We start from the raw sequence: 12,035 nt of genomic DNA on the forward strand, positions 1-12,035 counted from the left end.
ATCTCTTCTAAGACTTAGCAGGCTAATTCAACTTCTCCTGCATCGGCTGTGTGCTCCTGATCAGCATTCATGTTCTTTCCAGTCGCAGAGCACTGCCCTGTGTCCAACAGAGGATTGACTTGCCGATGGGCACATCTCTGGGGCCGCAGCCTCAAGTCTATCTGGCTCTGGTCCAGTCCCAGGAGTGTGTCCCAGAGTTCTCTGGTTCCCTTGTCAGTTCCCATAGTTGCTAGAGCCAATTACAATCCATCCTAGAAAGCTCTAGAATTGCCTTGGAGGGAGGTCCCAGTTGTACTAGGCACGTGCTTGACAGTGAAGAGCTATCACAGAAGTCAAGTTCCCAGAGTCCATGTCATAGCAAATAACCACAAAACCTCGTTGTCATATAACAATGGGCATTTGCTGCTGACACATTTGAGCTCAGCTGGGATTTGGCTTGGGGGTTCCGCTATCTTGTCTCGGCTCATTTGAGCATCTGATAGTCCAGCCTCCTGTCAGCTGATGTAGACTGGTTGCGGCTAAGGCTATTGGGATAACTTAGCTCTGCTCCACTTGTCCCTCATTCTTCAGCAGGCTGTGCCTGGCACATTCTCAGGGCTGTGGCAGTGGATCAGAAGATCAAATCTCATTACTTGAGACAATTTCAAGTCTCTGCTGGCATCACATTTGCAAGAGCCAAACCTATGCCAGAGCTCAAGGTCAAGCAGGGAGGGTTCTACAAAGTTGCATTACAAAAGTCATGGATAAAAGAAGAGGTAAAGAACGGGGACCAAGTGACAGTCTCTCCTCCAGACTGCTACCTCATAACACATGCTCCTTGAAGGATCTACAGCCAGCTTCCCTGTGTAATGGGCCTGTTTCTTTTGTGTCTCTGTGACCCTTTCCTTCTCTTTCCTTCGATTAAGAATATTATAATTTTTCTTCCTGATAGGGTAGCCAGCTTTAGCGAATAAAAGTACAGGACTCCCAGTTACACCCAATTAAATTTAAATTTCAGATAAACAGCAAATCATTTTTTAAGATTTTATTTATTTATTTATGAGAGAGAGAGAGAGAGAGTGCTTGTGAGCAGGAGGGAGAGGGAAAGAGAATCTCAGGCAGACTTCCTGCTGAGCACAGACCCTGACATGGGGCTCGACACAGTGCTCTATCTCATGACCCTAAGATCATGACCTGAGCTGAAACCAAAAGTCAGATCCTTAACCGACTGTGCCACCCAGGCACCCCCATATCTTTTTTTCCTATGCTGTACTGGGGACATACTTATACTAAAAAACTGGCTTTCATTCTTTCATATTTCCATTTCCACCCCAAGATTTATGACCAGTCTCAATCCACAGATCTTGCTATAGGTATAAGATATACTTTTATTTTCCTCTCACATTATGATTTCTCTCTAGCAATATCTAAAACAATTTAAATTTTTTTCTAAGGTCATTGATATGCAGACATCACATTTATAAAGGGATTTTTAAAGTAGTCTATGTCAACCCCATTATTTAACAGATTAAGGTGCTAGGATCTAAATGGCTGAGAAGACCAATCCAAGGTTACATAGTGTTTTAGGGACCGAACTGAATCTAAAGTTCAGATTTTCTGAAACCTAATCATTATAATTTCCACTATCTCTCCAATAATCTGAGCTCCTGCATCTAGAAAAGAGTCATTTGAGTCATTTCTATAACTTTGAGTTGAGAGAAACAGAGAAACCTCTCTTTCCACATAACACCAAGGGCATGCTGCACCCGGAGGAGGCCAGGCAGCCACCAAGCAACCTACTTACTTGGAGGCTTGGTGTTTCCTCAAGACAGGTGCATGACCCAGGAGAACCTTTGTGTGAAATGTCCAGGATACCCAAGCACTCCAATTCCTACTCCACATCCATGCTCAGTAGAGGCCCCTGAGTTGAGTAGGGCTGGCCAGGCGGCCTGCTCAGCCCCACTTAGGGAGATTCCCTTTTGTCCACAGCAATCACCCCAGCTGAGAGGCTCTTTTGAGCCACACAACAAAAAGACAGTAAAAGAGGCAGCTTTCGAGATCTACTCTGTGGGTGAGACCACTCTTCCCAGCTCACAGGGAGGCTGTCAGCTGTCCGCGGAGGGAAGGCCCAGTGCCCTCTGCCTAGCACACCCACCGCCCACTCCCCTGATCAAGCCCCAGACCACATTCCTCCGCGGAGCAGCTGCACTTGTGTCTCAATGCGTCCCATTGTCCTGTTGATTTAATGAGGCCTCTAAGGCACTGTGCTCGCAAAGGGCAGTCACCAGAATGCCACAGCACCAGACACCTGGCCACCTCACGGCCTGCAGTCCAAGAAGCTCACCCCGGTACAGGAATTAAAATAATTAAAAATAAAAGACAATCACAGTGAAACCCACACTCTTATCTGGTGGATTTTATTAATCCTCCTCTAACATGAGCAAGTTCTTATGGCAAAGCCGTTTAGAGATACGCTTTGGAGGCATGAACAAGTCCCAAGTCCACACTTGCTTGATGGGACAAGTCATTGACCCACTTGAAGCTCCAAGTTCCTCAGCTAGAAGATGGATATAAAAAATCCATTTTATGTAAAAAATCGTACCTTCCCCAGAGGGCTACAGGGAGGCTGAGTGGGATGAGGCATGAACAGCACCCCACCCAACATCGGGCACCTTGTAAGAACCCAGGGAATACTAGGTATTACTTATCTCACCAAATACATGTGATACTAAAAAACAATAGCTGAAAGCAAGCGTTTGCATATATATATATACACATATGTCTACCTTCGTTCCCTCCTCTTTATCAGGGCCAATCCATTTCTCTAATCAGAGAAAATGAGTTACTCTTTGAAAAGTGGTTATAAGCACTGATTGGCACAGTAACAGCTGTATAATGGTCACTACTGCTGATAGTACTGTTGTTGTTATGATGGTTACTGAATGAGAGACTGCAGAGCTTTTGGAATCAGATCTCAGTTGACTTGATCCAGGGATGTGCTCCTGGCTTTCCTGCTCCGCTATTCTGGGAGGAAAAGGAAGACAAAATCTCATAAAGGATAGGGCTGAAATGTGATTAGAATTAGGTTAGAATAGGGATCAATAAATGAGGCCCCACAGGGCAAATCCAAGCCCACTGTCTGCTTTGGTGAATAAAGTTTTATCTGAAACACAATAAACTCCACTCAGTTTACACATTGTCTGTGGTGGCTTTTGCATCACAGTGGCGGAGGGTACTAGCTGCCCAACAGGACTTAGGACCTACAAAACCTAAAATATTTATTCCCTGGCCCTTTACAGAGAAAGTTTGCTGGCGCTCCTGGCTGGCTTAATAGGTGCAGCATGCAACTCTTCATCTCGGGGTTGTGAGTTCAAGTTCTACACTGGGTGTAGAGGTCATTTAAAAACAAAATCTTAAAAAGAAAATACTTTGCTGACCCCTGGGCCAGAAAGAAGACAATGCGCCTAGAAGAGCCTCTGGCACATAGTAGGTCATCAGTAAACATGTATCGAAAAAAATGAACTGAATGTATGAATAGTTAGGAAGCAGCTGATTTATTGTTGGCCCCAACCTCTCAAAGGTCTTCATGAAGTCACAACCACTCCATATTGATGTGTCAGCTCTATTATTGTCCTGGGGAATGGCTTGTGCCATTGTTGGGAATGAATAGGACATAAATATCACTTGTAAATCAGACACAACAGTCCTGGGTTCCTGCCAGTTGGCTCCAAGCATCCCATCCTCTGTCCTATTCAAGCAGGAGAAGGAGAGAGGAAGCTGGTGACGGTGGAAGATACATTAAGTTTACATTGAGATAATATAAAGAACAGAGAATTAAAAGGGGCAGACTCCAAAATGGTGCATTTGCCTCTCACCGTAGCAAAGGAAAAGAATGCATTTGATTCCCAGTCTTGTGATAAGAAGCAATAGACCTCAGGCGCCCAGGGGGCTCAGTCAGTGAAGCACCCGCCTTCGGTTCAGGTCATGATCCCGGGGTCCTGGGGTTGAGTTCCACCTTAGGCTCCCTGCTCCACAGGGAGTCTGCTTCTCCTTGTATCCCTCCCCGTACTCATGCTCTCTCAGTCTCATACTCACTCTCTCTCAAATAAATAAACCTTTAAAAAGAAAGAAAAACAGATCTCAACCCTCAGAGAGATCAACAAGCACAGTCATTTTCACAACAAAAACTAAATAAAACTTGAGGTTAGATATGGCTGGGGCTTTGGTTGGCTTATATGAACACAATCTTTTGCTAAAACTTCCATCAAAATTCCTAGCATAAATGTGAATGCCTGCCTTTCCCCAAGAGGGCACAGGCTCTGTGAAGGCCCAGGCTCATCCTCGATCTGCCTTTGCCCACAGAGCTCAGCAGGTATCCTGTGCTAAGAAGTCTTACGCTAGGTGCTGGCAAGACAGGATGGCTGAGGAGCTGAAGCAGGGCCTCCCAGGGGTAGACCAGCTGTCTCAGAAGGCTGCTGGGTACCACACCCACATATCCTAGGTGAGAGATCTGGCACCAGCCTCCTGGCCCCAGTTTGCCCTTATGGCTCATCATTTAGCATCCCCATCAGCTTCTAGTACCAATAACTGAAGCTCCTCCAAGAAACCACCTCATCCCTGTTCTCAGCTATGTGACTTAGTGGAGAGCCCCTTTCCTTGTCCCGGGGATGGACCCCAATTGGTTTATGTGTGTTCCATTACTCTAGCCACACCGGCAAGCTGTTTCATAAAACAAAACAAAATAAAAAACCAAAACCAAAACATTAAAAATGAAGCTAGAAACTAAACACTAAAATCCCCATGGTTTTAATGTAATAGGGGTTTATTTCTTGCCCACATGAATCGAGTCCTAACTGGAAGGTGAGTTGTCCCCTATACAGTGATTCAGAGACCCAGGCTTTTTCTCTTTGGTGGATCCAGCCGTCAATATACATGGCTTCGACATCACTCCCGGGGCTGTCTCCACTCCTGCCAGCCAGAAAGAAAAGGATGCCTCAGGATCATCTCACCTCTACTCAGATTTATCAGCCAGGATGGGTCACATGGCCACATCTAACCATAAGAGAGCCTGAGAAATGTAGTCTAGTCTTACACAGAAGGAGACGCTGGATTTAGTCAACAGGAAGCCCATCTGGGCATTTACTTTAATCAGAGTCAGTGATGCACAAAGCCAATTTTGCTGGAATTCTGGGGAAAAGATCCCCCATTGATTGGTTATACGGAGGAAGTGTTCCTGGAATACTGGGACCAGTAAACAGTCTGAGAATAACACCAATCTGCAGAACCCAGAGCTAAGACATGGATCCTGGGGACATCATTTGAATCCTAGATCAAGCCATGCCTGATGCCAGACCTATCACTGGACTTTTCATCTGTTTTGAACCAATCAATTTCCTTTGGGCGTCAGCCCTTTTGACTTGGGTTTTCTTTTTTTGCTACTAAAGTTTTCTGAGTTATATACTGTTACGGTTGGCTACCAGTGAACTGTGCTCTCCTGTCCTCCCAATCCTGTGGATGTCCGAGAGGCAGCAGAAGGAAAGTTTAAGTATTCAGAGTCTTCAGCTTGACTGCCTAGATTTGAACCTCAGGAACTGTCAGTGGCCCGTGAGTAAATGATGCCTTAGTTTCCTCACTGATAAACGAAGAGCAGAACTAGTCCCTACCTCCCGAGATGGGGCAGATGTGCGGGGTAACTTATGTCAATGCAGAGAAGAGTGCATCGTGGGTAGGAAGACTATAATGAGGTCTCGTGGTGGTTACTCTGTGACATATCAGACCTCAGTCGTGCCCTTTGCCCTCACCACCCCCCGTCTTTTTCTCCACAGCCCTCTTGCCTCCATACCCACCTCTCCTCCTACTTTAATTGGCTTGGGATTGTAGGGGAAAAATAAATTATTTTACCCCCCGGAACAGACACACAAACTCACCTCAATGACACGGCCTTTCTGAACCCGAGAAGTGTCACATATCAGCAACCAGAAATGCACATGAACCAAAAGTACCAAAGATCCAAAGTTCCATTTTACCTTGATTGTGCCTGAAAATCCTCCTGGATGGTGGCAGAAGGAGAACCTTGTACAAGGTCAGAAGTGCTGCTTTCACTTCCCTAAATGTAACCAGCGAGAGCTGCTCACAGGCTGGAGGCAACCATTTACTTTCTCAAACCGCTTCTCAAGGCCCCAAGAACCTTGTTTGACATGAAATCTATCATGTGTTTCTCTGAGATTCCACTGCAGCCTGGCCCCTGAGAGTCTACAAACCTCGGGGATTGTGCCACCCGAACCCAGAGGCCAATGGGCAGGTGCACAGACCCCTCACTGTGGCAGGGACCATCACTGCTGCTGTGTCCACACGGGGTCACTGCGACAGACAGAGCCGCAGGTGCCCGCTGGTGCGGGAGGTGCAGGAGGTGCGGTTGGGTCCCCCCGAAGGAGGACGTGGATCCTGCAGGGCCGAGGGAACCCATGGGCGGGGGCCGCTGGAGCCCCTGGGAACTGGTTGGGGCTGGGCCTCCGTGGGGAGCACAAGGAGTTGGGGATGTCAGAGGGAGAGCAGGGGCGTAGCTGGGGCCTGGGTCTTCAGTGTCCAGGCACCGACTGCCTGACTACACGTTAAATTACCCCAGATGAACAACACGGCCGGTGTGTGGGTAGCCACATGTTAGCTTTGACCGTCATCGTCATCGTGGGGCCTGGTTACAACTTATCTCCGTTCTGTCTAGAATAGGAGCACTGGGGAAAGCTGGTTAACATGTGAAAGCCTCAAAACATCTGCCTGCAGGCCACAGGTGAAGCACCGCTTCCCACCTCCAGACTGGTGATTCATTAGCATGACAGACATAAGGAGAGTTTTTAATATGCACATTGATTGTGCTCATCATCCATTTTTTTCCCTATTTTTTGGAATGCTCCCTTCAGCACATAAAGATGCCTGTTCCTCTCATGTTTTAAATGTCTTTCTTGACTCATTTGCAAACACCCCCTCCCACTCCTGCCAGTTCCAGCCTGTTTCTCTGCTCTTTACTTGCACAGAACCAGAGGAAAGACAAATCCTTGTAGTCCCATTCTCCTCCCCCTCATTCCTTCTCAAGCCAACTCCCACTGAGGTGTTCTTTCCTACCTCCCTGCTGGAATGGCTCTCATCAGCTTCCCCTAGGGCTACCACACTGAGTCCAGAGGCCTGTCCATCCCCACGGCGCTGCACCTGCCCCACCACCCCACACAGGTGAGCATGGCTCCCCGGCCGGCGCCTGCCCCCGTATGGTCAGGACTCAGGCTGCTGTGCCCTCAGCATCCCCTCCCGTGGGGATAGTCCCTGTCCCAGGGCTTCCAATAGGAGCCGCGGCGTTGATGAACCTCACAGGCATACTCTGCCAGGACCCCCTGGCTCTGGGCTGGCTTGTTCAACGACACCGGGACAGCTCCAAGCGGACGGCTCCGAGCGGGTATCCAGACATGTCACATGAATCCTATCCAAGACTGAATTCCTCGGTGCCCCCCACAGCCTGCTGGGCTTCCGCCCTCCCGCCAGGCAACTTCATTCTTTGAGCTACTTGGGCCCAAACCGTGGGCGTCATCCTTGACTCCTCTCTGTCGGGGGCACCCCCATCCTCACTTTCTCCAAGTTGGGGGCCCCTCACTGGGACTATCGCAGGAAGCCAACTCCTTCGCGCACCTCCGCGGCTCCCACGGAGGCTCAGGCCCCCACGGTCGCTGGCCTGGCCTGTCTCTCAGCCTGCGGGGCAGTGTCCGGGCTCCTCCTGGGGCCTCCTCCCGCTGCGGCGGGGATGTCTCCCTCAGGAAGGCAGAGTCTGGCTTTCCTCCACTCAAGTCCTCCTATGGCACCCAGAATCCTCGCTGAACACTTCCCTTCTGGCTCCCGTTTCCCATTCCATCCCCCCCACCCCGACGGCCGCTGGCATCCCTGCATCCCTGCATCCCTGCATCCCTGCATCCCTGCTCCTCGCCTGGAACGTCCCGGGTAACCACGCGGCAAACTCCCGGCCTCCGGGAAATCCGTCCCACATTCCGCCTTTTCCCTGAGACTTACCTTCTGTAATATGTCACCGCCCTGTTCAAGGTTCCTAGTTCTGCACACCCTTCCATCCGCCCTACTGCCTCTGTCTTGAAATTCTTAATTGTTTTTTTTTTAAGAGTTTATGTATTTATTCCTGAGATACACAGAGAGAGAGGCAGAGACACAAGCAGGCGGAGAAGCAGGCTCCCTGCGAGGACCCCGATGCAGGACTCGATCCCAGGGCCCCGGGGTCACTCCCTGAGCCAAAGGCAGACCCTCCACCGCCGAGCCCCCCCACCCCCCACCCCCGGGAGCCCCTTACCTGTTTTGTTAACAAGGGGGCTGTGTATTTGCATTTCGCACAGGGGCGCAGGGCTTATGCAGCGGGCCTTAAAGAACTCGGCTTGCCTCTGTCTTCTGATTATTTACAAAATACAGAGAATGACTGACAGTAGTTCCTCCTGCGAACTTTGAGCGCATTACATGGTGTGGTGCGTGCCCAGCACATTGATTCGCAATCGGGCTGTCTGCTGCGCATCACACGCCCGTTCCAGGCCCGGGAGACGCCCGTGGAAAGTGCTTCCGGGGACCTTGGGTTGCGTTGAGGGGAGGACACGGCCCTGCTACTGTGCGGGGAGTAACACGAGTGACTATCGGGCTGGCTGGTGGCTCCCCGGTGAGGCGACATCCGGATGCGCGATGAGGAGGAAAATGAACCCTGGGAAGCAGAGGGAGGGGCATTCCAGGTAGCGGGCGTGGCCACGGGGATGCCAAGGACCCGCCCGCTCAGAGGCCTTGGAGAGGCCCAGGGGTCTCCGGGACCCGCAGGGCGAAGCCCCAGGCCGCCCGCGCAGGACCCGCCGTGGCCGCACCGGGTGGGTGCCCTTCGGCGCCGAGGCGGCCACCCTCCAGGAGCCAGAAGCTGGGACGCTTCGTGTCACCTGCACCCACACGTCCGAACGCTTGCGGGAAACCGGCCGCAGAGGGGCAGGGGACCCTTGACCCTTGCGGCCACCGCAAGCCCACCCAGCGCGACCTGCAGCAGGGCCGGGAGCGCTCGCCCCGCCGGGTCCCCGGTCGCAGGTGACCCCGGTGGGAATGGCAGACTCCAGCGTCGAGGGAAAGAGGAAACAAGAAAGGTTCGCAGGAGTTGAGCGAATCCGCATTCACTCTGATGATATAAATACCAAATGTGGTGGCGTGGACACCCAGCAACTCACACCAGAGCATTAATCAATGGCGGAGCATCCTCACCCAGAGTCAGGACGCTCTCAGGACCCGACGTCCCAACCAGGCAGGCGCTGGGTGAAGGCCGGGACCGTGGCCTCAGGGAGCCCGGGGTGACCCGGACAACTCTGAGCAGGAAGTTGAGGGGAAGCCCAGGGGACTTTGCCTACTTCACAGTTTTGCTGAAAGCAGGACCTGCTGACTGGTCTCCACAAAAAGGAAAAACAAAATCTAAAAAAAAAAAAAAAAAAAAAAAAAGGTCTGCTGCATGGAAAGATTTAAACTAACAAAGGAAGAGGAAAGGGCCAGTAGGCCAGGGACACATCCCCTGCTTGGGAAGCTGACTCCCGCAAAGGCTGCTATCTGATGAGTGTGCAGGAAGCCCTTTGCCCTGCAGGGGCCTAATAAGCTCATTTAGCCTCCCAAAGCACAGGGCAGAGGAGCCAGGAGGGTGTGCGGGGCCAGGTGAAGGCTTGGGCGTTTATCCATCTGTTTGTGCAGCTCTCTGTAGGATGGGAGGCGTTCCAGGGCAGGATGCCTGGGCGCCAGCATCCTAACTACCTGAAGATTCGGTGTTTCCACCAAAACTGATAGCCCCTGAGCCCTGGGATTTCATACTCACAATGATGTTATCCCTCCGGGGAAATTCAGTTCTTGAGCAATGGCCATGGACTAAGGGGGCCCTTCTATGAAGATTAAAAGTCTAGAATATTTCCTCACCACATAGAATGTAAACACAGATATATGCTAGAGCATATCATATGAAGTTGCTGGCATGAGTCCTTTTTTTTTTTTCTAAAAAATGACTAAAATAATGACTAAAATAATTATTACTAATTATTTCTAAAATAATTTTCTAAAATAATGACTAAAATAAAATAATGACTACTTCATATGGGTCAAACTGATACCTGCCTTTGTAGCTGATGAAATTGTTTGGGCAAAATACCACAATGGCGATCAATTCCAGCTTAAATATATCCCACCAGCCTTTCTTCAAAATCCTAGAATGCTTCTGTTTCCTTAGAGAACGTAATTTTTGAGGGATTGGAGCAATTCGGATTACTTGCAGGAGAAAACAATCCACCTGTGTTCCTCTAGAATGCACCCAGCATTCCAGCCAACCACCAAAATGTTCAAGGCTTACAGGAGTTTGGAGAGGGGAGAAATCCCCATGGGCTAAGAAGTGTGGAGAGAAATATTTGGAGAGAAATATTTACGCTCCTGTGAATGTAGAGAAGAGTGAACATCATGTCATCCCATTCCATGATTTAATCACAGAGACTGTGTCTTTGTTCAAGGACAGGGTCAGTGGTTGGGGGGGAAACTAGAGCCAGACCCTTGTAGGCATTAAGCCAATAGTCTCTTCTGCACCAATACTCATCATATATGGAAAGAGCCTGAGAATTTGTGGATGAAAATGACTTTGTTCATAAAAGATAAAAACAATATTTAACGTACTTGCAAGAATTTGATTTTGCAGCTCTCAAATAATAATAATAATAATAATCAAATAATAAAAATAATCCAAAAGACTAAGGTGTGGAACAAAATTAAGAGGATTTCAGAATGATTCATTTAGAGGAAGGAGCTGTGGCAGAGTGGCACAACATGCTGAAAGAACTGAATTCGTAAGTGGCTCCAGAAACTTAAAGGAAATAAGAAGAATATGTTTTAATCAAAATTTTTTGAGGATCATGGCATTTCTGTTGAATTATCTAAACTGCTTATCAATGTAGCTGAAAAAATGTCACTCCCATAAGTTACTCTGTCAATCATTAGTGCACATCAAGCTGTAGCCCAAATATTTGGGATATATCAGTTAACTAGACAGAAAAAACTACCTGCCCTTAATGAGCCTATATTCCAAGTATAGTAAACTTATACTAAGTATAGCCAACAGGCAAATTATCGGGCAGCTTAAAACATGATACATACCAAAGGAGAGGAAAAGGATCAGGACAAGAAGCGGGAGGGGTGCACACTGTAGTGTCCATAGAGTAATCTGCGCAGGTCTTATGGAGACAGTGGGTTTGAACTAGGCCTGTGGGAAATGTAGGTGTTAGCTAAGTGTGTCTCAGGGAATATCATCCCAGGCCTAGACAGGCCACGAAGGTAGAGGCATGACTGGCTTCACCACACACTCTGGGGGGCTGGTTTGGTCCCTGATCCTGGACTCTGGCTAAGATCTTCTCCATGCAATAGAGAGCCTTGATCCACCGGGTCTAGCCGTGTTGCGTTATGCCGTGCATGACAAGACCAGTAGACGGTGCAGCAGACTGTTCGGAATGGGCAACCCAGCCCCTGGTCTAGTCCGACTATGTCTGTGGTTAATCTCAACCACATTCTTCACACCGGTTCTTCAAGACTTCTGTAACCATGGCTTTCTTCCGATTTCATAACTGACAGCACCCAATTCAGTTCAACATTTTTGTGATTGACTTAGACGAACCACAGATAATCTACTCACGAGCTCAGGAATCAGGTATCAGAATGGTGGTCCACCCTAAGAGGCAGATGAAATGAGAGTATCTGGCATCTGTTACTACTTCATACTGATTGACTGACCCTTTATGCCTCATTTTCACATCTACAAAATCAAAATACCTCCCCTTGCCAAGTCTAGTTCACAAGGTCTAAACAAGGTTTAAGTGAGGTACTACATGCAAAGGTGTGGTCCAAGCTATAATGCACAGTGCAACATGCCTCATCCACCTCCTGTCCCCAGCCCAGTATAGCGTCTGCTGTTCCCTATGTTTGTTGAATAAATGAATAGGTAAAGCGACACTTACAGTGTGATAGCAATCGAGAAA

At 48.9% G+C, this 12,035-nt stretch overlaps 1 long non-coding RNA gene across 3 annotated transcripts in view; it reads right to left on the minus strand.

The window, feature by feature from the left end:
- Positions 1 to 12,035, minus strand: part of LOC111090070 — a 38,577-nt gene that overhangs the window by 13,037 nt on the left and 13,505 nt on the right. The window contains exon 3 of one of the 3 annotated variants that reach the window (XR_005370732.1): positions 10,939 to 11,266. The exons of 1 other annotated variant lie outside the window; for it this stretch is intronic. This is a non-coding gene — a long non-coding RNA (uncharacterized LOC111090070). One more of the 3 variants, XR_005370731.1, reaches the window with a different exon arrangement.

Source organism: Canis lupus, chromosome 15 (genome assembly GCF_011100685.1).
Source record: "Canis lupus familiaris isolate Mischka breed German Shepherd chromosome 15, alternate assembly UU_Cfam_GSD_1.0, whole genome shotgun sequence".
Lineage (NCBI taxonomy): Eukaryota > Metazoa > Chordata > Mammalia > Carnivora > Canidae > Canis > Canis lupus.